The 27,997-nt window shown below is 41.6% G+C and overlaps 1 long non-coding RNA gene across 8 annotated transcripts in view; it reads right to left on the reverse strand.

The window, feature by feature from the left end:
- The window catches only part of LOC139758809 (uncharacterized), a 190,363-nt gene that overhangs the window by 7,262 nt on the left and 155,104 nt on the right, over positions 1-27,997 (reverse strand). For 6 of the 8 annotated variants that reach the window (XR_011714938.1, XR_011714936.1, XR_011714940.1 and 3 more), the window contains exon 5: positions 19,688-19,842. The exons of 1 other annotated variant lie outside the window; for it this stretch is intronic. This is a non-coding gene — a long non-coding RNA (uncharacterized lncRNA). Of the gene's footprint in view, positions 1-675; positions 780-19,687; positions 19,843-27,997 lie in introns of all 8 variants that reach the window. One more of the 8 variants, XR_011714935.1, reaches the window with a different exon arrangement.

Consider the following 27,997-nt stretch of genomic DNA (forward strand, 5'->3'; position numbering starts at 1 on the left):
CCATAAGCTAACTCAACATGAAAAGTATGACCCCTGCTGGATGGTAACTATATGAAGTTTTTCACCTATAGATCCTACTGACCCTGCTTGTAGAGACAGTTTGTGCTGCAAAGCACGAGTACCTATGACCCTGATCTCAGTCACTCAATTTCAATGTGTCTGTTGACGCTACTGTGGCGTAAGCATGTTGTGATGTGAATGCACAGTTGTCTCCATATGTGAGGATGTTCATGTTGTGGTTTCCTTAAAGTATTATTTGTATGTGCATGTGATTACTATTTGTGTATTATAAAGAAAGAGTTTTACACTCATGCTGCCACATCTCTCCACCTTGTCTTTAGTGTGTGTGTGTGTGTGTGTGTGATAAGGGAAGACAGTTTTACACTCATGTTGCCCTGTTCCTTCTTTGCCTGTTACCACTTCTCCATCTGCTCTCATGGTCCTCGTTTTCTCAAACCGTTCATCTTTGAAAACATTTTCTTATTCTCCCTGAAGTCTGCCAATACTCTCTCACCCTAGCTTTCACTTGATCTTGATATCTGAAAAACCTTTCATCCTGTAAGGAAATCTGATCAAGTTTTTGGCTCCTCTCCTTCCTGCCTTTCCCAGTCCTTGTCTTTTAACTGACTCTTCACTCTGTCCATGACAACTAGTCTCAAAATTATTTCAACATACATGACTGAAGGGAGCACTGGGGGTCCTCTCAACACCAGTCAGTGCCTTCCCTCTCCCCCTTCTCCAATCCTGGTTGTGTCAGTCTTGAGGTGATAGGGACAGTCCTGGCATGAACAAAATAGCAATCAAGAGTATTCCAAGTAACTTTCTTTCCATAGCATAAGCATTCTATTTCTTAGAATTATTACTGATATCTTGTAAACACACAGGTATAGTTCTGGCTTTTATTTCTCGTCAGATCTGATAAATATAATCATTGTTTGCCTTATGGGTTCACTTTTCTAACAATGCATTCACACCTAATTTGTACAATATATGAAGATATCAGGAGAAAGATGTTTTAAATTTCATAAACTGAAACAATGGTAAAGATTTATAACTATGTTTACCTATACAGCAATTATTCAATTTTGGATTATAGTTAAATCGAATATAAGCAAGAAATAAGCATTTGAAAAGTGATACTTCCATTCAACTAAAATCTTAAATGCATGTAGAATATAATAAAAAAATCCTATTACAAAACCAACAAATAAAATCAATAGCAAAATACAATATAGTCTGTCTTACATTCATTTCACAAAATACCTCATCCATACATGAAATGAATAATAATGTCGACCCTACAATACACAGTCCTTACTCATCTGACACTACAAAGTTGAATAACTACTTACATTGACAAGAGCATTACTGCCACTGTAGAAGTTCATAGTAGCTTATGAAATTCTCAAGAACATCCAAGACATTCACATTAGCAGCTTCGTCTCCATTTTCAGTCTCTTCCCTATTACATCTATATCCTTTTTTTTCCACACTGGTTCTCTTATCACCTAGTCCTCTGTAATAATGCCCTTCCCCTATGCCTATTTTGACCTCTCCTGATCTCTAATCCTATCATTCAAATTACCATAGCTCTTACAGAATCGTTTGCAATCAGTTTTTGAAGTGCCTCCTACATCTCTTACAAATTTCCTCTGTCACCGTCAGTCTGCCAAACCTGTCACTTTCACTAGACCTCCCTTGTGCATCTATCTATTTCCTTCCAAAAGAGCTTGCTTTTCTCCACTAGATTTTCAATATTCCTTCTTTCTATGTCCTCACATTCTCTTTTTTTTTTAATCTATGTGCACCAACTTTTTATTCATCAGCTCATTGCTTTATATTCACACACTTTGCCCTCCAATCAGCACAATTTTTCAGAAAATTCAGATTCATCCATATACTTTTTCTCACATCAAACAATATCGAAAAAATATCCATTCTACCACCCTAATCATCTTCATGTATAACTCATCTACAAAATATTGCATATCATTGATTATCATGACAGTGTGCCATCATATGACAACCTAAAACTCCTGGGAACAATTGGGGCAATGGTAGCAAAACGGCGATAGCCATAACAGTGGCAGAAGTAATGGTGGTGTCAGCAGTACTGGAAATGATGACTATGGCACCGTGAGTGTGATGCTGCCCACCTCCCACACACCTGAAACTTTGCTCACCTTGCCAGTAACCAGGGCTGAGCAGAGGATCAGGCCCGAGGGCGACGGGTTGAGTTGAGCTGTGCAAAGTTGTCATAAAGGTAGGGTGAGATGTGGAGTTGGGTCCATCCCTTCATGATGATTCTGGTAACCAGGTCCTTTTATAAACACAAGCTTTCCAATACAAATGACACTTCCTTCTTCACAATGGCATTTCTTTCTTTCTTGATAAGTCATGTAACACCAGCTTTTCTTCTTACTCTTGACTTTCCCTCTCCACAATACAATGTATGCATAGTTCTTATGACACACCAATCATATAAACATATCCACTTGACTTGCAAGTCGAATTGGGATAGTAGAAAAAAAAATTCCGACAAAATATCTTAACCCTGGCAAAGGATTTATTCTCTAATACATTCACTGATTTGTCATTACAAAATAGCAAGCCTCATTATAAATGGGTTACTCAATGCACAACTTCTGACTGCTAAGTACAGTACATCAATCTATCTAAAAATGGTCCAAGGACAGAGATTAGCTCTATGCAGTGCAATAACTTTATTTTTCCCCTGCCTATGCCAAAAGTGGCTAACCCTCTGCATTATAACAAAAGGCATTTATATCCTAAAGAATGTGAATCTGAATGGAGAGATGATCTTGGAGAAAGAGAGGTGTTTTGGATACCTGGGAGTGGACACAGCTGCAGATGGAAACATGGGAACTGAAGCAAACCATTGGGTGGGTGAGGAAGGGTTAAAGTCCTACGTGTATTGAGGTGTTTGTGGAAAGAGGTGACTGTCTATAGGGGTAAATGTAGGCCTTTTTGTTGGTATGGTAGTTCCGATGGTGCTGTACGGATGTGTGGTTTGAGCCCTACATAAAAAGTTACAAAAGATGGTGAATGTGTTGAAAGTGAAATGGTCCAGGACAATATGTGGTGTCAGGAGAGCTGATATAACAAGATGAGATTTTAAAGTTGCAGCCACTCAGGGTTCATTCCACTGTTACCGACACAGATTTCTTAACATCTGAAGTTTCATGATGGGAGGGATTCCTTCTGAGCCCTTCATATCACATTTTTACAACCCTTTCAAAAATTAAAACGGAATCCCCCCCCCCCACACCACACACACAGACACAAAACAAAAAGATCAAAACCAAAGATTCTTCTCCCAAAGCAGCTTCTAAACGAAAGTGGGCACCACAAATCTGCCACTGCCTACGATTTCTACCCAAAATTGCCACCAGAGAAAATAGTTTCCACAAAAGGTCCCCCACCCCAACTTTGCCGCTGCCCGAGGTTCTTTGGACACAGACGCCGCTGTCATGCAAAGTTACTGGCATGCAGCATTACAAGAGGAAAATGATGTTGCAATTCAAAGTCCAGCTCCCCAAGGCTCCCCACAACAATAAGTCTGCTGTCATCCACAATCTCCAGGCACGCAGGAGTCGTGTTCCTGTGCCTCCCCTCAGCTTATCACCACTGCCAAAGAATTGAGCCATCTTGTACGCTTGCTGAAGCAAGAACATTTATTTCGCTTTCAGCGTGAGGGCAAAAATACATCGCCATTTTACCACGTCGATCTAATTCATTCTATCCCATAGACGCGTTCATCCCTCCTGATATATACAGATTCAACGACAGCAATGCCTCTTTTGCTCAAGGATTGCGCCATGTAAAACTCCCAGCCCCTCGAGTTCTTGCTACCCACTTTTCCCCATTATCTACGAGTCCAAGGTAGACCTTGACACCCCATGGACACCAACGCGTGAACGAAGACATTCTACACATCATTAATCCTGAAAGCAGTTGTTTCTTAGAGTGGCGTGATTCCTCACCTCTCAGTGAGCCGATAGCAGAATAGAATCCAAGATATTTCAATGGGTTACTAAGGAATGAGGTTTTGAAATATATATATAAATCTAAGAGTCCAACAAGCTTCGGTACTCAGTCGATGTAGCATCAAAGAATATTTGCTATCAACATTAGGCTCAGACATAGTCAAATAATGAAGTACCCACATTTACTGGCGTCAACCAGTCTTCGATTACCACAAATCATTCCATCAGTTCATGGGTCATTCGCAGTTTCATAAATACATAGGAGAGTCGGCTTGGCAATAACCATAAACTAGCAGATCTGAAAAAAAAAAAAAACAAGGACAGCAATCATGAACATGCAATTATATGCGTCATTTTTTCCTCACTCAAACTACTCAGCTGAGCAAAGGTAGGAAGAGCGCTGGACTTGTGCATACCATGGAATGATCAGTCACGGCCAATTAATTTACTTCAAAGCAGCAAACAGATTACCAACAGCCATTGCCACTGACCGAAAATACCACACCTCAGATTAGCAGCTACAAACCTGATATCAAAGAGAAATGGAATGAAGCGCTTGACGACAGGGTTCTTTAAAGTAGGCGACATTAATTCGGGTTTTGACGAAGAAATACCAATGGCCATACACGCGAGGAAAACCTTTCACAAAAGAAAAAGAAAAAAAATAATGGTAATTATCCGAACCTTGGGTTAATATTAAAATCAGCCTCCAGGATCAGGCAATTTACATGTAAATCTTAATATACGAATAATAAAAAATAATCAGGAGGGAAGCCATCACTTTTTACCTGTAAGGTCAGTTAGTTTTTACTTTACTTAAGCCTTGACGTGAGAATGTGTTAACTTTGATATATGGTTGATTGGCTTTAGGTCTATAGATGCCATGGGCATATCAAAGCAGTTAACGTTAAGTTATAACCATCAATGGGGGAAAAAAAAAAATCTTCAACACCTCCTTCAGTTCAAGATAATTCTAAGATCATATATATATATATATATATATATATATATATATATATATATATATATATATATATATATATATATATACTTTTATTGCCTACAAGATCGACGCAGACTTAGGGTTTACACATGCAAGACATGATACACATCTTTATCATCATTATCATAGTTATTACCATACAGTCACATGACCCATTCTCCTAGGGTGTTCACGTAACTACAAGGCTGCGTTATAATAACTCGATACAAAATAGATTGGATTCATGTGCATGTACTCAGTTCATAGAACCTCGCCGTGGGCGGCATCACTTGCAGGCAGAGTCCGGTAACGCCCGGTGTGTGTGTGTGTGTGTGTGTGTGTATAAAAGGATATGCGAGGCGACAGGACAACGAGAATGTAAAACTCCTTCCCCCGTAATACACATTTCAGCAAACTCAGTCCGGTAACAAAACTTGCTCATCTCACGCTAAGCGACGGTGAGGTTAGTACGTTATAGCCAGGCATGAACACCTTGAGCATTTCCGTCGCCGGCATTAAATTGGGTATATTCTTCCCTCTGTTGGCTGGCTGGAGAAGAATAGGTCGTCTTTGGGAGCTGACACACGCCCCTCAGGGCGCCACAGAGAGAATGCAGTGGAAAGAGGAAGAGCAGCGGGAGAGGAGGAGGAGGAAGAGGAAAGGGGGGAGAGAAAGCGGTGTGATGAAGACACAGAACGGGCAGCAGATGGAAGGGAGAAGGAAAATATAAATAAACCGAACACATCATTCTGGCTTCATGCTTATACATTGTTTCCAACACGATCAATCGTTACGAAATGACTTAAAATTCTTTATAGTCTTAACAAATATCAAAATAGTTATTAACAACGAAAGCTTCTTACAGGCGGTGATAACTTGCAACACAGCAAAAGAAAAAAATATATAATATTCGAGAACATCATATAGCTTTTCGAATGCGACACGAAACCGACTTCCGTTATTGTGGCAATGGTGGAACAGTTATTCTTCCTCTGTTTCATCAGTGGTGGCTTGATATGAAGCAAGAAGAGGATTAGCATCTGGGGAGGACGTGGGTTCGACTCTTGGATACAGGATAACCAGGTACGTGACCAGGTCAAAGACGAAGCCATCATTTATCATTTATCACTAGTGCTGTGAGGTCGTACCGTCGTGGCCCCAAGGGAATAATGTCATATTCCTGACACAACAAACGCCTTCCATGATATGGCTTGCGACCTCATCAAAGAACCCGCGTGTGTGTGTATCTCTACGTGTGCGTTTAAATATACGTACACACATGCAAGTTGGCGGGGGAAATTTCAATCTTGTGCACAGTCTTTGTTAAACAGAGGAAGAAAGAAGGGCGTAACCGGCCGTCGGAGGAAGGAGACAAATGACGTTATTATACAGCAAGAAAATACACTCCACAGCCCGGGCCGCTCCCTGAAACAACACCCTTTCATTGTTTCTCTTTCAACACTGCCAAGGTCGCCGCCACACACACACACACACACGGCCGATATATATATATATATATATATATATATATATTTTTTTTTTTTTATTTATTTATATTTATACACTAATACAATACCCTCGCCCGCTCTTGCTCCTCCCCAGCCCAAGAAGAATGAGAGAGAGAGAGAGAGAGAGAGAGAGAGAGAGAGAGAGAGAGAGAGAGAGAGAGAGAGAAAAGGATGGAGGAATGAATAAAAGAGGTAAAATGGTTAGGGGAACAGCGGCGGGATAGAAAACCCGAAGCGCCACCTAAACTGCCAACCCCGTCGGGTGGTGGTGTGTGACACAGGTCGCTGTTCGTTATTAAGGCCACTGTTGCCTCATACATCACCAGCCATTCTCCTCCACCGCCTCCCTTGTTTGCTTATCGACTGAGGTCCAATCGCGGGCCCGCTGACGTCAAAACCTATTCTTGACTTCCCCCCCTTCTGAATATTACACCAGCCATTCCACCCTGTTCGTAACCTCCCCCTCCCGACGAAATATGATTATAAACACGATGCCTCTCCTCATATTCCCCCGCTGACCGTACCAGCTGCCTCCCACATTCATTACGGCTGATGATTAATTAAACCCACCACCCACTAAAACCCCCTGTGCCAAACGCACGCAGTCACTATGGGTGTACGAACGCGAAACACGGCATGAGCTTCGTACCGTTTCAACCACCCGCCATATGCATTTGACCCCAAAACACGGCCATGCCTCGCACACCACCACACATTTACAACCTGATCCTGTCCTCCAAGCTATGAACAAACACCTTGAGACAACAAAAGGCAGACAAGTTGCAATGCGGCTTTAGGGTACGTTGAAAAAAAAAAAAGTGGGGGGGTTCATGCCACGCCATTTGCAAAGCTCTGGTTATTTTACTGGCTTATAATTTTTCGGCGCAGGTTGGAATTACCCTATAACTCACACTGTCATGCTGGACATTTGGCAACTTACAGTTGTGGGTGAGCAATGTATGACTCAACGAACAGACGCGAGATAACAATATTGTTTGCCTAATATTTTTTTTCTTAGCTTAAAAACCATATTTAAATACACACACAAAACGTCTAAGTTGGGAATACTGTATATCTAACTTCTAACCTAACACTCGAGAACACTGTATATCTAATTTCTAACCTAACACTTGATACACTGTATATCTAATTTCTAAACAACTATAATAGGAATGCAGCGTATCTAATTTCTAACGTAACACTCAATAATACAGCATATCTAATTTCTAACGCAACACTCAATAATACGGCATACCTAATTTCTAACATAGCTATCACATAAATTCACATTTCTATACTTGCTGTATTATCAATAACCCATCAATGGACGACCTAATGGAGAAGTTTACTGTTATCTCTTATCCTACCAATTTAAATACACCCGTTTCTCTTGCTTTCACTGTATATACATATCAAAACTACCAATCAAAGATAAGAATCCTTGACATATCTAACGTGTATGATACAATAACCCAATGAGTTAATGACCATTTACATGTTAGTAATCAAACCTAACAATACCCCCCCTTGGATCATACACTTTGAAGGACAGTATGGACAGGTTCTGTTATCATTACGATCCACCATATACGTAAGCTGCAATGCTATGTATTTCTGTCTAGTTACTCCCCACATCTTGTGACCTATATAGCAAAGGCAAACTAACCAATTCAAGGTTCACGATGCAAAGTGTCTGGGTAAGGACCCCAAATCCCATCTCTCGTTTAAAATATCAGACAATAAAATTTTGCGAGGGCAAGGAGGGGGGGGGGGGGGGGGGGCGAGCAGGTATATGAAAAAGAAATATATATATTTGAAAGAGAAACACAAAAAAAAAAAAATGAAGAAAATGATGTAACTTCATTTGAATTTCATCTCTAGTCTGGATATAATAAATTCTGGATATAATAAATTCAACACAACCTGCTTTCCAAACTTCTGATTTTTTTTTTTTTTAGATAAGAATAAAACTCGTACGCTATTAATCACCTCGAGGCCATATCAGTAAATTACATTACTGAAGGACTAAATTATCCACATTAATCAACATGTGAAGTTTTGTGAGTTATTCATGGCCATATTTCGACTTTTATTTTCTATCGACAATATATTCAACATAACTGCAGTAAACATACACACACACACACATATATATATATATATATATATATATATATATATATATATATATATATATATTCCCTCAAAGGCCCAGTCCTCTGTTCTTAATGCTACCTCGCTATCGCGGGAAATGTCGAATAGTATGAAATATATATATATATATATATATATATATATATATATATATATATATATATATATATATATATATACATATATATATATGCTTTTCCAAACACCGTCGATATTTTACCAGGAAATTACGACAGCAACGGACGTCCCCGCCTCCTGGACATATCTCCAACAATTTCATAAACAGATAAAGAATCTGAAAACATGACGCCATGCCAAAATTCCTCACGCAATACAAGAGTAAATAAAAAAAAGGAAAAAAAATATCCCATTGAGTTATTAACCATTTGAACCTGCGTCAAACCTTCCCGCTCTCATTTCAAAGAAATCATTTCCATGCTAATCGCCAAATTAAGTTACATATAACAACAAAAAGCTAACAAAAGAGGCCATCTGGCTTCCCACCCTGAGAATTTATCACGGTTCTTCTTGCTGGTCTCATGACAATCATTCCATGGCGTAGGAAAAGCGGATAACATGAAAAATTAATTGATCTAACTCGTGTGTGTGTGTGGATTGAGACTACAGTATAAATGTCCCCCTTTCCCAATAATTTGACCCCACTGGCTATGACGAGGGTTATTTATTACACGACGGTAACAAGAGAGAGAGAGAGAGAGAGAGAGAGAGAGAGAGAGAGAGAGAGAGAGAGAGAGAGAGAGAGAGAGAGAGAGAGACGAAGCACTGTAGTGTTGGCAGCATCACACGGTCAACAGAGGAGGAGGTTGAGGAAGGAGGAGAGGGGGGTGATGAATCAACAGGATGCCTAGTGCGCGGGGGGGAGCATGTAATATGGTCATCTGGCCATGACAGTCACATATTTAAGCGCCCCGTCCTTGTTGACAAGATGGCGGACAACCTAGTTGCCAAAAAAAAAGGTGAGGAGACAGTGGGGCCTGTATCTCTCTACTGAGAGCGTGTATAGTCTTTTAGAATGATCTTGTGTCTACCTGAAGAAGGTGTCTGTTGTCTTTTGGTGGTTTATACCTGACGCAGACGGCCTGCACGACCCCGAGCGAAAAGAAAAATAACCAGCTCCCAAGTCTATGGACCGAGGGGGGGGATGATCCAGCAAACAGAAAAAGAGAAAATGGATGTAATCGCTTGTGTGACGGATGACTCATATAATCACCCGAATTTGGATGATAAATGTCAACGCGAACAATAGGCAAGAGTGAGTCATTACGACACCATTATTCAACGTTATGGTCTTTATTTACGAGTGCATCTTGCGCACACTTCTGCGCAGCTGCGAAACAAATATTATCCGTCATTCGTTGTATAATTATATTCTATACCATGGAGAAATTACTAAGGATTATCATCCTCGTCAAAAGAATGATTGTATTTCGTCCTAGTTCATTATCCTAAGTAATCAAGATGCCAATAGTATACCTCAACTGCCATATTCTTATGTCGATACATAAAACCTTATATATATATATATATATATATATATATATATATATATATATATGTTTACCAAATGGCGTCCTAGCTTCGTCTCTTCGATGTATATCAACTGACTGTTATATTCCTCTCTTGTGTCTCCCCTGATGATGTGATTATTACACGAAAGTGCACTTGGGAACTTTTCGTGTTTCATTTTCCCCGTGGACTCATAGGAATATATATATATATATATATATATATATATATATATATATATATATATATATATATATATATATATATATGCTAATACGGTATATTATCCTACGGGGCTACTGGATTACAATGAGAGAAAATATACATTACTCTTTTGAAAAGCAAGGTCATAATCGCACATGATTTTTAATTATTTAACCATGTTTTTCCCCGACTTGATTATATATTTGGATTAAAGATCATACTTCGAATGAAGAAAAGACCTTTTGATTAACACGGATGTACCAGTGCACGATTTCTATCAATACGAGTTATATTGTCGAGAACAAAATCCATGTTTCCATCTCTTGTTTTATTTGCGCACGTGTCGGAAATAATGAATATTCTTCTAATTATTCAACTAGTTCAATATGGTTCAATCTCGTATGTGCCAATGTTAGGAAATATCAGCAATTGTTCAACACATAACCCACTTCTTCCTCAATGTATCTACTTTTCAACATGGAGGTCTCAACTTGTTTTTTTTTTTCTGCATCTTGCACAAGATGCTCAACCTCAATTAAAGCCATTATCATACAAAAGAAATTGCATCACTTCCATCACTAAATATTCGTAAGATCCAGATGAGTTTCCTTCCTTTCTTCCCTAAATTTTTTAAGGTCATATTTTACCGCCAAAAAAAAAAAGGACTAGTTATATATATATACATCTTCAGTCAAACCAATCAACTTCACCTAACTATCAATAATAGGGTGATTCATCCTTTAATTCCCCACTCTAACCATACCCAGCAGAATTTACCATCTGGGTGACAGGGTATTATTAGAAATACTATCTAAACTGTTCTTATATACAATCAAACTAATTCATCTGACCCCCTAAACCTGGCGTTTAAAAAAATTAAGAGAAGAATCACACCAATTAAGTATACTTAAATGCTAACAAACGACTCGAAAAATCTTCATGCATTTCTCATTTGTAAAAACGCCGATCTATTCACTATAGCGTTATTTATTTGAATCCAGCGGCCCATCGGCGTTTTAAATATAGGTTGAGCTATAAGGGGGTCTTATTTACGTCATTCCCGAGTGTTTCTGTGTCTATAATAGTTATGATAAATTGGTTATGATAAAATACGTAGGGTTCTTCACCCCCCTCAATCCATATTCTCATGCAGAAATTGATTCCAAAATGGCCAACTTTCCATCTTCCTTGGTACGAAGCATTTCAAGTCGTGTATAATACACACGTCACAACACTATAACGTCCTTACGCACTGTATAACACACCGTTCTACTAACGAACGAGCGGAGATAGCCAATCAGACGCTCTTCCGACGTCGCGTCACGGACATTTGACCAATCAGAGCAACGGCGTCGGGTTGGCCGACTTACTCTGTGACCCTAAGACCTAAAACGTTGCCAGATGCGGCAAAAAAAAAAAAAAAAAAAAATGCAATTTACTAAGGTTGCAAAACTGTAGCATATAGCAGGCATGTCCAACACCCCACGGAATATCCACGTGTCTCATGAAATGGATGAGTTCATCTCACGGTCTCGTGTACGAAACGCGCTAAACTCACAGATTTCTTTATTTCTTTTTACCAGTTACTACGTAAAGTCGAGAACATTCCTAGTCTGCTTTAAACGTGCGTGACGTAGTTTTGTGGACGTTTCATCCGTGTCTTTTTAAAGTCTTCTGGTTCGCCATTCGTTGTGTATAACTGTGCAATCCTGTCTCCTAATTTTAACAGAAGTGATTTCGTGATGTTATTTTCAATCATTAACCTTCATAGGATCTATTCTATACTGCCATTGAAGTTTGATGTCACAATATATGGCGTCCTAGCTTCGTCTCTTCGATGTATATCAACTGACTTATATTTCTCTCTTGTGTCTCCCCTGATGATGTGATTATTACACGAAAGTGCACTTGGGAACTTATCGTGTTTCATTTTCCCCGTGGACTCATAGGAATACATATATATATATATATATATATATATATATATATATATATATATATATATATATATATATATATATATATATTATTTCATCCATCTGGTCAGGGTGAACATATATCTCCCCAGTGCGGGGGTATATTGTCGCACCACCTAGAAAAGAGGCAATTTTCTTTTTAGAAAGGGTGGCATATCTGATACCAGTGTTTGTTATAAGGTATTGGTATATCTAACTGAACCTCAAGCCATTTTCCATGTGTGCCAAAGAATAAATTTCCCTTCGATATCCACATTTCCTCCATGTGTAGGAAAAGGTACTCCCGATAAAATTATATAAAGTTATTATAATTATCATCCTTGTGGCCAGGAGGGAAAGTGTATCCAAAGCTAATGTCTTACGCGTTGTATTTGGCAACTAGACATCAAGGACAGCAGAGGAGAGGGAGAGGAGAAGGAATGAAAACCCTTCCCTCTTGAATCATCGCTATTCTTCATTCAGGGAGCGCTATAGCAATGAGACAGACAGACAGACAAGACAAGACGAAAGCTACAAATCAAGACTTAATTCTCAAACATTTTTAACGGCTTCCATATTCTCCACAGGAACAAAAAAGTTAAAAAAAAATCGAGGATCAGGTTCTTGAGTAGGAACTCGTGTTCCATTGCTACCTTACCTCCCTATGTAGGAGCGGTGGGAAGGAGAAGCGGGAATGGCGAGCGGATGGAATAAAAAGAAAGTGAGTAAAAATGAGTCTTCTGCTATATCATTATCAAGCGAATACGCGCTGTTCTCACTCATATGTGCAATACGTTCACATCAACTATCAAAACCACCTTATTTATCTATTCATTTATTCATTTACTTGCTCACTACGATCAGCACTATGCAATACGTTCACATCAACTATCAAAACCACCTTATTTATCTATTCATTTATTCATTTACTTGCTCACTACGATCAGCACTAATCAAATTCGTAATAATTCTACAAATTAAAGGTAGGCATAACATGAATCGCACCATACAAGAAAAAAAGTCTATTAAAACATTAAATTTTCACGAAAGATAACCCAATTTTTCAAGGTTAAGTAACACAGGAACACCGACTGTGCTTATTGCTTATTCACATGGCTTAGTAAATATACGTCAAATTCATGTAACATAAATAGGTAATAATCTAAATAAAAATAAAAAAAAAAACCGTAATATAACATCAGGACGATCTTACAACATAAATATGAAAGATGGAGGGCATGTGGATGGGATCTTCACGAACCAAATGCTATGAAATTTCACAACGGAAATATATATACATAAAAGCACAACAAAAAACTAATTTCCTCCCCCGGCCAACACCTTCGGGAATACCTAGAAACACTAAGCCATCACTAAGGGCGCCTCCGTGTGTTGCAATATACCACCATACATACGTAGACCACAGGATCACTTGAAAAACAACTCCATGAACACGTCGGTATGAAACCCCCGTAGGTACCATGGGCCTCGCTGGCTGGTTAGGTTATTTCCAGCGACTTTAGGCCTACACCGGAGGCCTACCCGAGTCGTCATCATCACCATGGCCGTCAATTTTATTGTATCCAACAATGGAAAGATGTTGAACACATTCTTGAAGTGTTCGAAGATGATTCGAAGCCTCATTACACACTCTTATTGCATGTGAACACGTTCTTCAGGCGTTCAAGATGATTCAAAAGACTTCATTACGCACTTTCTTCATATGAATACATTCTTTAGGCGTTCAAGCTTATTCAAAGCCTTATTACACACTCACTTCATATGAACGCATTCTTAAAGCGTTCAAGATAATTCTAAGCCTTATTAAACACACTTCATATGAACGCATTCTTAAGGCGTTCAACATAATTCTGAGCCTTATTTAAGACACTTCATATGAACGCATTCTTAAGGCGTTCAAGATAATTCTAAACCTTATTAAACACACTTCATATGAACGCATTCTTAAGGCGTTCAACATAATTCTGAGCCTTATTTAAGACACTTCATATGAACGCATTCTTAAGGCGTTCAAGATAATTCTAAACCTTATTAAACACACTTCATATGAACGCATTCTTAAGGCGTTCAGCATAATTCTGAGCCTTATTAAACACACTTCATATGAACGCATTCTTCATGCGTTCAACATAATTCTAAGCCTTATTAAACACACTTCATATGAACGCATTCTTCATGCGTTCAACATAATTCTAAGCCTTATTATTGCACACACTCCCACTCAAGGGCCGTACCGTCGTGCTCAAAAGGGAAAACCTTCAGATTAGCTTACGCCTCAGCCATCGGGAAGCGACACTTTTAAAATAAGGCTTTTGTCACTGGATGCGGCGAGGGAGGGGGAGGGAAAAAATGAGACAGGATGGGGTTATTTTTAACGGTCTGTGCAAACACCGTCGCCATGGTGACCGGCGGATCCTTCCGCCATCTGTCAACAGACATGAACAGTATGGGTAAACAAATCGCTATGATGACACGACACACAGATCCCCTTCCGTTTTCTTTTACTCCCTTATTCTTTTTTTTTTTTGAGAAAAAGATGGATTTGGGGAGAAAATGGGCGAGAATTCTTGCACTATATATATATATATGTTTACCAAATGGCGTCCTAGTTACGTCTCTTCGTTGTATATCTACTGATTGTTATATTTCTCCCTTATGTCTCCCTTGATGATGTGATTATTACACGAAAGTGCACTAGGGAACTTATCGTGTTTCATTTTCCCCGATATATATATATATATATATATATATATATATATATATATATATATATATATATATATATATATATATCTTTTCTTTCTTTCAAACTATTCGCCATTTCCCGCGTTAGCGAGGTAGCGTTAAGAACAGAGGACTGGGCCTTTGAGGGAATATCTCGCCTGGCCCCCTTTTCTGTTCCTTCTTTTGGAGAAAAAAAAAAAAAATGAAATCAATTACAACTATCAAGAAATGTTCCACAATCATAGTAATTAACTTATGAGTATGTAACACGGACTCTTTTGGATTCTAACATCTTAAAAGACGAAGAAGACTTCAGCAGTGACGAATTTCCCCAGGAAGGTTTGGGCTCACAAATCAGACAGGGAAGAGTCGAAATAATAAAGGAAAGATGAAGGCAAAGACGCGAGAGTCAAAAGAGAAACAGGACTGGGGCAGATGGAAGGGGGCGAGGTGCATAAATGGAATAAAAAAAACAAAAACAAAAGTTTAACGGAAAAAACATGAGGACGGAAAAGGGGGAGAAAAGAAGAAGGACACGCTGACAAAATGGATAAGAGAAAACGAGGTGGAAAAAAAAAATACGGAAAACGTGAGCTAAACAAATACACCCAAAATACGGGGGAGAACTATTATTTCTTTTTCAGTTCCCCACCCTAGCCACTACCTTTGTTGCACAACCTCTCCTTTTCTAACTAAACCCTAGGACTCTCATTCCATCCACGTCACTAGCTATCAGAAGACTCCAACCCTACTCCCACAATACCGCTTACAAATTTAGAAGCTCAACAAGCCATTAGATACTAAAGATACTATTCGACACATATTTCTATAACAACTACAATTCTGGAAGCGAAGGCTTCAGATACCGCCAGCACAAACAAAAGAAAAACGGATGACAAACAAGATAAGATTAATACTGAAGAAATATATAATATCAATTGGGGTATAGAGTCAAAAATCACTTTGAAGATACTTGAACTTATTAGGGTATAGAGTCAAAAATCACTTTAAAGATAGGTGAAGTTAATGACACTCGAAACGCCATTCGATTTCATCACGCCATAGGGTTTTGTGTGGGCTAATGACAATACCTAGCCCCAGACCAATGGAACTCTCTATATAAAGAAGTGGAAAAACAAAAAATAACGACCAAGGACACCAAATAAACGCCTGGCGTTATCCACACTCCCATTTGAGCATGTAGTTTCAAAAAACGCTAACGACCACACGCAATGGCATTATATACCAATCATTTCCATACAGTCTTGTGTTATATGATCGATGGCTTCTTGGAAAGAAACTGCATTACCCAGACAAACACGGGTGTTGCCACCAGTGGAAGACAATGAGAAAGTGCCGAAAAGCATTATTTCGGTGGGACACTGGAAATAACAGACTCTTCAGTGGAAATGGGTGTGAACTACTCAATTACGTAGCAAAAGACAAAAAAAAAGACATATATATATATATATATATATATATATATATATATATATATATATATATATATATATATATATATATATACACGATTATTTTTCGGAATAGTAATGATGAATGACAAAGAGTAATTGTCTCTTGATTTAACTTTGTGGGTTTTCGTAACAAAGGCCTGAAAAATGGTCGAGGGGGGAGGGGGGTTGAGGTCAAACCTCGGGGGTCAAACAGACTCCCACCGTTGACACGCAGCCAATCAAAACCCTTCGTTACAAAAGCGTTCACTAGGATAACAAAATCCGACCAGAAGGTACGAGCTTATGTCAACACAACGACTGCCCCTCAACTTGACAAATTGGAGGGTTCAAAAATCTAATTTACAAATGTTACCCTCCAAAAATCTAATTATATATGTTACCCTCCAAAAATCTAATTATATATGTTACCCTCCAAAAATCTAATTACATATGTTACCCTCCAAAAGTCTAATTACAAATGTTACCCTCCAAAAATCTAATTACATATGTTACCCTCCAAAAATCTAATTTCATATGTTGCCCTCCAAAAATCTAATTACATATGTTACCCTCCAAAAATCTAATTACATATGTTACCCTCCAAAAATCGAATTACACATGTTACCCTCCAAAAATCTGATTACATATGTTACCCTCCAAAAATCTAATTACATATGTTACCCTCCAAAACTCTGATTACACATGTTACCCTCCAAAAATCTGATTACATATGTTACCCTCCAAAAATTCTAATTTACACATGTTACCCTCCAAAAATCGAATCACACACGTCAACATATTCCGAAAGGAGATTTCGCATTTCAGTCGTTACCAGGTTACCCATGTAAGATGAACAGAGCATAGGCAGATTCTGAGAATCAAAACTGCAACGCGCGGAAACATTAGAAGAGATACGAGTGTGATATGTTTTGAAAAGAGGCCTGGGGGGGGGGGGGGGGGGGATGATATGTATACAAAAGAGTAGGCCAGCTGGGCAACGCTGTGGTAACATGAGGAGGCCTACGGGAGAGAACTCTTTGAAAAATACCTGGCCTGAGCAGCCTCGCTTACGATAGAAACCAAGTCGCGAGCCCAGTAAAAAACCCCCCACGAGACATCGACGAAGAAAAGAAAGAAAGAAAAAGAAAAAGAAAGAGTCACGCGTCTGGCAGCAGCAAGCAGCTAGCTCTAAACAGCCTCCAATTCCCAATTGGGATGACTCAACTAAACCGTCTACTTAGGTCTAATTACTAACACCTCCCCACCCGTATATAGTGCCAGGGGCGCCCGTTTGGGGGGCTGAGCACCAAGCTCCTCCCAGTCTGGTTTCGGTGGTTGGGACCAAACGGATGAAAGGCCGCGAGGAGTCGTCTTCCCCCCCACTCCACTCCTAAGCGAAACCCTTGATATCTCTCCAGCTGAGTCCTAGCTACGGGTCCTCTTCAGCTGTCATCACTCACACACACAATGGCCGGAATCACACACACACACACACACACACACACTCATGCCTTCCTCCCACTCATTACAATTCAACACCTGCCTTCTATCGCTACAATAAAAATGAGTCTTCCATCTTTTTTTTTCTTCTCATGTTAGCAGAGAGGGTACGGGGCAACTGAAAACCCCAATGAAGGCCATCTCATTAACGCCAGGTATCCCAGGCATCGATCTACCTCTAGGGATGGATGAACAGCTGGATTGACTATGGGCCAGCAGCCGACCTCAAGTTTAATGTCCACCAGGGTTTTGCCAGAGAAGACATCTCTCTTTCCCTCGTCCAACCGAGCATTGAAAACAGCTTCAACGAATTTTGATAATTTCCATGAGTCTACACTTCCAAGCCCCCTCAGAGTAGGTTATGGCAGCTTTCCATTGTGGATAAAGTCATCTTTTCTCTCCCTCTCGTCTTGAGAGTGCACAGTACCCATCCTGCCGTCATTTGGGAAGAGGAGGAAATGGAGTGGTTTCATTACGGTGAGGTAAGTCTGTCAAACTATTACTCTGAGGTCTCTTAACACCGTTCACCTCGACACGCGAAGGCATTCGTTTCTGTCCAGTATTCCAGTTTTTTTTTTTTTTCTTGTGTCAATGTTGTAAATTCGCACAAAATTTACAAGTTTTACACTTACATTTCAATATGGCTGAAGAACCAGTTACCTTCTGTTGCCCACTGCCGCAATCTTGATTCTAAACAAATTGGTAATAATCTTCCAGCTTTCAATAACTTCTACTGAAGTCTTCCAGCTTTCAATAACTTCTACTAAAGTCTTCCAGCTTACAGCGGCTTGTACTGAAGTCTTCCAGCTTTCAGCGGCTTGTACTGAAGTCTTCCAGCTTTCAATAACTTCTACTGAAGTCTTCCAGCTTAAGGCGGGTTCTACTGAAGTCTTCCTAAATTTTTCTTTCAGCCTTCACCATTTCCTACTGAAGTCTTCAAGCACAGCACAACAGAAGTCAAACAACAACGGTGGTGGCAGCCGCTAGCCCACTCTGGTTGATGATGTCAACACCAGCACACACACAATGGCCGGATACACACACACACACACACACACACACACACACACATACACACACCTTCCTCTCATCATTGCAATCATTCACAACACCTGCCTCGTGTCGCTACAATAAGAGGCTTAAGAATAAAATAAATCCTACAATCATGAGACCATATACTTTTTTTTTTCCTCCCCCCTCTCGTAAAATAAAGAGATGGACGCTACATGGGGAGGGAGAGAGAGAGAGAGAGAGAGAGAGAGAGAGAGAGAGAGAGAGAGAGAGAGAGAGAGAGAGTCTCTCTAGATGACTCGAATTTGCTCTAGACACATAGTTAAATAAAAAAAAAAAGGGGGGGTGTGTGTGTGTGAAAGGGGGAAGGGGGTCGGGGAACATGTGGAGAAAAGGGAGAGAGAGAGAGAGAGAGAGAGAGAGAGAGAGAGAGAGAGAGAGAGAGAGAGAGAGTCTCTCTAGATGGCTCGAATTTGCTCTAGACACATAGTTAAATAAAAAAAAAAAAAAAGGGGGGGTGTGTGTGTGAAAGGGGGAAGGGGGTCGGGGAACATGTGGAGAAAAGGGAGAGAGAGAGAGAGAGAGAGAGAGAGAGAGAGAGAGAGAGAGAGAGAGAGAGAGAGAGAGAGAGAGAGAATACCTTTTCAACTTGAAGCGGGGAACATGAATAGTGAAGATGACATCGCTGTACTGATGATAGTGAAGATGGTGGTAGAGCGAGGCCACGGACTGCACCACTATCATTTCACCATCACTATCATCACCATCTTCCTCCTAGGTATACCGTCAACACACCTGTGAAAAAAATATATATACGTCATCACCCATCATCGTAAGTACGGAAAATGTATACGTCATCACCCATGTACACGTCATCACCCATCATCGTAAGTAAGGAAAATGTATACGTCATCACCCATCATCATAAGGAAAATGTATACGTCATCACCCATGTACACGTCATCACCCCTCGTAAGTAAGGAAAATGTATACGTCATCACCCATGTACACGTCATCACCCCTCGTAAGTAAGGAAAATGTATACGTCATCACCCATGTACACGTCATCACCCCTCGTAAGTAAGGAAAATGTATACGTCATCAACTATCGCAAACCAAAAATCCTCCACAAGGTCGAGTGCATAGTGATGGGTAAGATTCGATTCCCTTGTACTTGGAGTTCCAACCCTACTTAGCGAGTCTTTGGGAGTCGTCCTCCGTCGGAAGCTTTGGTTGGGAAGGGGAAAGCTTGGGTGAAGAGGGAGGTGGTTGGGAAGGGGTAAGCTTGAGGGAAGGGGGAGGGGGAATGGTGGTTTACTAGGGGAAGGGGGAAGGAGGATTGTGGGTGAGAGCTGGTGGGTGAGAGACATTTGGGAGGGATTGTGGTGGGCCGCTACTCGAAAGGGGAAAGGGGGGCGGCGACTGGGAAAGGGGTGAAAGGGGAGGTTGGGGTTGGGGAAGGAAGGTGGTAAGTGAGAAGGGATTGTGATGGGCTGATGGGAAAGGGGGAGGGGGGCACAGTTGTGAGCTTAAGCGTGGAAAGGGGAACACTGGTCAGTTCACAGTAGGGGAAGAAATATGGTGGAGTGAGAAGTAACACAATGAAATAGACTTATGGATTATTAAGCTTTTTATAATGTCCAATCTTCCTCATCTTTGAACTACTTATACATTCCTGAATATTAGAAATGCCCTACACACACACACACACACCACACACACACACATACACACACACACACACACACACACACACACACACACACACACACACACACACACACACCTTTAACACCCTCCCAATAATTTTCAAAGACCATGAACCCCAATGTTCACGACCCATACACCAAACCTTAAAAAGTTCCACTTAACAGGTGGTGAATCCCTGAATGTTCAACTCTAGCCAAGAATTCGTACAGTTCAATCAGTACCTGACTGAAGTCGCAACTTCCAAAGATGTCTTTAGGTTATAGACCCTCGTATCTACTGTCTCACAAGACAGCCCTTGAAAACTGGGGGAAAAAAAGATGGGAAATACTAATTTCTTTTTAAGGGTTCGCCGCTGCTCCCCTCCTCTTGGTCCATCCACTGGCGTGATAGATGGTGTGTGTGTGTGTGTGTGTGTGTGTGTGTGTGTGTGTGTGTGTGTGTGTGTGTGTGTGTTGGGGGGTGGGGTGTGTTTGAGTGCGGTGTTGTGACCAGGAAGAACTGTTATAATAATTAACGAAGACGAGGCCATCAAAAGAGGGTTAAGGGCGTCGATCGATATGAACTATCAGGTGGGTGGAGGTGTGTGTGTGTGTGTGTGTGTGTGTGTGAGAGAGAGAGAGAGAGAGAGAGAGAGAGAGAGAGAGAGAGAGAGAGAGAGAGAGAGAGAGAGAGAGAGAGAGAGAGAGAGAGAGAGAGAGTGTGGGGGTGGAAAGGGGTGCCCGAAGACAAGTGGATGTGGAGAGACTACGAGTATTGTATTGGAGGTTCTGCTTGGGAACGGGACAAGATGGTGGTGGGAGGAAGGCCTACGGACGGACGGAGGCCTACGGATCCTATAACAATGACTACCGTAGGCCTAAGCACGGGAGGGGGGGGGAGTCATATATCACACAGGGGGTTGACTAAGAGGGAGGGGAAGGAGGGGGAGGAAGGAGGAGGAGGAGGAGTAAGGAGTGGCAGGCAGGAGGGAGGAGGGATGACGCCTTTGGTGAGGGGAGGAGGTTGGAGAGAGAGAGAGAGGGTGTGAGTGGGTGTGAGGGGAGTGTTTCTACCAACGCCTCTGTCAAGCCCTTGGACGGATAAGGACCTGTAGCTACAAGACGGTGACGCTTCACAGCTTCTACGAGGTAGAGGGAGAAGGAAGGAAGGAAGGAAGGAAGGAAGGAAGGAAGGAAGGAAGGAAGGAAGGAAGGAAAGGAAGGAAGGAAAGGAGGGACGGAGAGGGGGAAACCCGAGATCTATCTAAGATTTTATGGCGGGTCTGGGAGCAATGGGGCGCCTAAACGGAAACTCTTGATATGGCCATGAAGAAGTGGCAAGTTCAGGAGATCTCACAACAGCAGCAGGAGGTGGTAGGTGAGTTCGAGCATTTCAAACACACAACGGCTGGCGGTGCCTTCATAACCACGACCAATCGTGCCAAGGAATTTCTTTACTCTTCAAAATTAATGTGTTGCTTTCTTTGGATCATTCTTGAAGGCATTATCTTTCTATTAACAGGGAAGTCATAAGCAGACATCTGCATTATGGCTTTCCAGTCAACAAAGTCCAACACGTCCCTAAACGTTTGGTAAAAGTACGGTGTAACTTACGTGCACAGAAAAAAAAATAATATCAAGTTTACATATTCATTAAGCATCTATTAGGATAATCATGTCATTGGCCTCGCTCATGAGGGGGGAAATGGCGAAGAAGTATGAGAGGTAACAATCTTCCATCTTATCCTGCGAGTGCAAACGGGGGTGAGAGAGAGAGAGACACAGACGCACACGTCATCGGCTGTCGCGGATGGTGGGTTTCAAAGGCACTGTTGAAAGCAGTAGCAAAATGGAAACTCGCTTGACGAAGACGACGTGCTTTCGAGGCGTCCCAACGCGGGAGCGGTCTCTCGGTGTCATTAAGTCTTAATTACATGATTTGTGAAGATGTCATTAACTCTTAATTACACGAGTTGTGAAGGTGTCATTTGCATTCGTCTGCAACTCGTCCATTCCGACAGAAACACACACACATATAATCCTGAAGGCAATAATAAGATGGTATTACAGACTTTCCATTTCGTCTTCCTCCTCACCAGTGCCAACCCAAGGCCTTCTGTTTTCATTTATCCTGTCTCCATAGATATAGTTTCTAGCTTTATAGGTTGTGGAATTACGATATAATTACAGTCCTCCAGAAGATAACATCGTCAGAAGCCATGTGGTTCTCTGTCGTCTGGCTTTCTCCATGTTCTTTCCTCCAGCTGATAAGCTCTTCATAGACCATCAGGTCTTGTGTTATCTGGACTTTCCATATACTTCCATGTAGACAGACCATCAGGCCTCCTGTTATGTGGTTTTCCCATCTACACACATCATCAGATCTTCTTCAGTTAACTGGCTTTCCTTTGTACAAAAGACCCTCCAGTCTTTTTATCTGGCTTTCCCATGTACACAGACCATCGGGTCTTCTGTTTTCTGACTCTTCTATGTGTCTCCAGGTACAAGGACCATGAGGTCTCCTATTATCTGGCTATTCCATGTACACAGACCATCAGGCCTTCGCTCATCAGGCTTCCTCCAGTGAAAACGTCACTACAAAAAAAAAAGGGGGGGGGGGGGGTAAGCGAGATCATATCTCAGTGTCCCTCTTATCACAAAGAAAGAGATTACATGTTCCTCTTATCACAAAAGAAAGAGATTACAATGTCGTAGACAACGTCATTGGGTTTGCCTGGAAAAGTCAAAATTTATTCAGTCTCCTTCCTCTCCTTCCAGAAAATTCTTTGATGCTCTTTTTTTTTTTCTTTCTCTCTCTCTCTTGGGAGGGGGGGGGACGAGACTGGTGGATGGTACTTCAATCATCAATGATAATTAATTCCAAGGTCTGATTAGGAAAAAAAAAAAAAAGTCTGGTCCCCCTTTTTTTTCTTCAAAGCCTTGGAGACTGGAAGGGGATTTCCCGGAAGTCGTGCTAAAGTTAAGCGGCCAGAAGCTCGTCTTTTGAGAGGGGAAAAATGGAAAAGGGTTGGACTTCGGGGGGGAAAAAACACACGCAAAGCTGAACTACCCATAAGATTCTGCCTGGAATATCCTACACAAAAGACTGTATTCCTCCTCGGAGATCCAACTGGACTCTCTCATTAGGCAAGGCTGGGGGGAGCCCTTCGAAGTAAGGCCGGACTCTTAAAAATCCTCTAAGGCTAAGCTATAGAGTTCTCCAGACCCATGATTAAAGTCTTACAAGAAGCGAAAAAAAAAAGGCCAGAGGGAAGGTGGGAGCCCTTGAAGAAGTGGGACCCGACTCTTTTAAAAGAATTAACAAGGCTGCCAGAGGGAAGGTGGGAGCCCTTGAAAAAGTGGGACCCGACTCTTCAAAGAATTAACAAGGCTGCCAGAGGGAAGGTGGGAGCCCTTGAAGAAGTGGGACCCGAGTCTTTTAAAAGAATTAACAAGGATGGACTTTTTCCACCAGCCAGCAACCTTGAGACCCCACAGTTGAAACCAAAGAGTAGTGAGTGCATGGCTGAATGCTATGCTAAGACTCTGCTAGCAGACAGGGGCTCTGTTAATGGATTCTGCAGGTAAGGCTAGCCTCATGAAACCCCCTTTAGGAAACAAAGGCATGTGACCGTCACGCATGCGCAACTTGTACCCCGAGAGAGAGAGAGAGAGAGAGAGAGAGAGAGAGAGAGAGAGAGAGAGAGAGAGAGAGAGAGAGAGAGAGAGAGAGAGAGAGAGAGAGAGAGAGAGAGAAAGACGTCCAGCTGACGATCCCGACTGTGCTTTTTAACACGCAAAACATCTCAGCCATCAACAACGCCAGCCATCAACTGCCCCTCTCCCCCCTTAAACCATCCTCACCATCAACCCCAACCAACCACCCCCCCTAAACCATCACCCCCATCAATTGCCCCCCCTTAAACCATCCTCACCATCAACCCCAACCACCACCCACTCCCCTTAAACCATCAACCCCATCAAGAACCACCGCCCCCTTAAACCATCATCACCATCAAACCCCTCCTCAACCTCCCATCAACCCCAGTACGTACGTACCACCTCCCCTTCCCTCCACTTCAAGAGGAGGGCATCTCTGTTGCTAATATCCTGTCGTTCAATGGATGTCATCCGTGTCAAGCAAGCGCCCAAACGCATCATCCACCACCACCACCACCCTGCTGCTGCCTTGCTATACTTGCTTGCACGGCTCTTGCTTGCCATGAAGATCGTAACAAGAGAAAAAAATTAAAATAATAATCCCCCGTAATCTACTCTGAAAAGATTCATCCAGACCCTATGATAAGATAAGACGTTGCTCCTTTGTTTCAATGGTTGCTCAGGGCCTCAGCCTGGTACAGGGCCCTTAGCTTATGACGTCTCGTCTCCGCCCTTGACCCTTAAAAGTTCTTCTGTGGAAGATTCCTCCTCCTCCTCCTCCTCCTCCTCCTAAAGTCATGCTGAGATACGAACTCATAAAAAAGATATATGGAGAATAGATTTATCCGTACAAAGTTACTTCCTACGGTCTCAAAATAAACTTAGAGAACACATTTATTCTGAAACGGTTCCACGATAAAATCCCATATATATTTTTCTTTTTAAAGAAAACATTAAATAGGATAAGGAAATTATTGGGACACTGGACAGAAAATGGGAGAGAAAAAAATCCCAAATTACAATTACAAATTATATTACATCTAATTATCTCCTAGGTTCGTATCTACAAATTATATTACATCTAATTATCTCTTAGCTTCGTACCTACAAATTATATTACATCTAATTATCTCTTAGCTTCGTATCTACAAATTATATTACATCTAATTATCTCTTAGCTTCGTATCTACAAATAATATTACATCTAATTATCTCTTAGCTTCGTATCTACAAATTATATTACATCTAATTATCTCTTAGGTTCGTATCTACAAATAATATTAAATCTAATTACCTCTTAGGTTCGTATCTACAGACTGACGTCATCGAACATCCCGTCTCCGTATCCCTACGTCGACTTTGGATACTAATCTCTACCTCTACGCCTACGTACCAATCCATCTTGCTGATTAGATATACTTTCGTACGCATTCATGCAACGAATACTCACACCATTTTCCAAAGGTGGGTCCAAAACTGCCCACCTTTGTATTCGCTTGTTTGGAGCTTAAAAATACGAGACAGGGAATGAAGGCAATCCAGCTGCTGTTTGCAGATGACGCCGCGCGAGTGGCAGACCCTTGAAACTGGCGCCTGGGGGTTTGGGAGAGTGTGACACGAAAATCTCAAGTGAATGTGCCAAAAAAAAAAAGTATAATACATTAATACACATTTGCTTCTCCAAACCTTAAACGAGGAGGCGTCCGGAACGTAACAAAGATGGCTTCATTAGCAGACATCCAACTCTCCAAAGCCAAGCCCCACAGACTCTTCCATGGCTTTAACCGTGACCTCTTCATCACATCCCCTGGTCCAGCAGCACCAGGTCCCGAAAACTTTGCCAGGGGTTGTAATAGCAGCAGGAGGAGAAGTACATTTCTCAAAAGTACTTTTCCAAACTATCAGTCTATATCTAACGGGTACCTTAAACTCTCTCTGTACACTACGAATATATCGTTTGTCAAGAGATGTACATTCTAATAAGGGGTTAGGGTTATGATATATATATACAGAATATTAGACATTCGATTAAGGCATTAATAATAATGTCAGTGTTAGCAATCCAGCTTTGGCTCGCTTTTTTCCCCCCCTGGAGAAGAAAGGAAGCCATAAACCACCCCCCTCCCCCCCTTTGATAATGTCGACTTCACTGAATACCGTACACATTATTCACGAAGCCTGCACATTCCCTCCACTTCATGCAAGCATGAGGTAAGCACTTCCCAGCTAGCCTGATCCTCCATCCCCCTTGTATTGCTGACGGTCCACAACAATGATTGAGAAAATGCCCCATGACCATACATACCTTGTGGCCTCTCGTTCGACAGCTTCCACGAAACCGTCAAGGGAAGCGTCACCTACAACAGCCCTGGGGATGAAGGGAGGGAGGGAGAGAGTCAAGTCCCTCTCTCCACCCATCACCATTCGGGGCTGACACACTGCCCTGGCATATGGGCTGGAGTTCGATTTTCTTCATCAACCTCATTCTCATGACACGAACTGTCTAACAACCTCTCGATCTCAGTACGAGACTTACAGGGCGACCCCTCCTCCACAACACCCCCTTATGGTTACGACAACACGAACACGCCTTAACGGAGGCATTTTTTCAGGTCTCGTAGTCTGAACACGAAGGTTCCCTCGATCGCCAGCCAGACTACGACATGTGTGTGTGTGTGTGTGTGTGTGTGTGTGATCAACGACCGTGGCACAGAGGTGTCGCCAGAACCCTAGCGCTACATCCTGCTGGCGAAGGGGGCAGCGAACTCCAGCAGAAGGGCCTTTGGTAAGTGGCTCCTGTGTGTTACGCGGGGGAGGAGAGAGAGAGAGAGAGAGAGAGAGAGAGAGAGAGAGAGAGAGAGAGAGAGAGAGAGAGAGAGAGAGAGAGAGAGAGAGAGAGAGAGAGATTCCCCGCAGCTTAATTCCCTTTGGATTATAGTCCCATTCAGCCCTTCGTTCACTGTGTCCCAACCTCACAACTTTTCATTCACTCAAGGCTGAACTGCTACATCCCCCGTCGTCTGAAAACCTTTTGGAGTTCGTCTGATGACAATTCCCATCCTTGTTTCCCCTCCTCATGGCCTTGGCATCATCAGCAAACACATTCAAGTACGAATCCAGTCCCTTCTGGCAAGTCATCTACACAGGTCAATAGCAGTAATGATGGTGACCTCTGACGTGCGTCCAAAAGCTCTTATCCACTAGAGTCATTTTCTTACACCACTGAGGGGAGTCTCGTCCTTATTACAGCCTACAGATCCTCTTCGTTTACGATCCTCCTGTTTAGCAAAGCGTCAAATGCTTTCTCGCAGTCCAGGTGGTACAGGTAACCCATTCTTCCCCAAGTCTTCAACATATATTTCTTAAAAGATTTGTGACACAACATATTCACTGAACCCACGTTGTATCTCCCATAAGTAATTTCTCTGTTGGAAAAAAATACTCCTTGAAGTTTATGATATCTCTTCTAGTGTTTTTTTTTTTATACGACATTCGTTAGCCAGACCTGGTGTGTAGTTCAGCACAATTTCTCAATATCCTTTCTTAAAAGATGCGCACGATCGTGTGTGCCCTCGTCCACTCCCTTGGCATCGTCGAACCCC

This window comes from Panulirus ornatus, chromosome 31 (genome assembly GCF_036320965.1).
Source record: "Panulirus ornatus isolate Po-2019 chromosome 31, ASM3632096v1, whole genome shotgun sequence".
Lineage (NCBI taxonomy): Eukaryota > Metazoa > Arthropoda > Malacostraca > Decapoda > Palinuridae > Panulirus > Panulirus ornatus.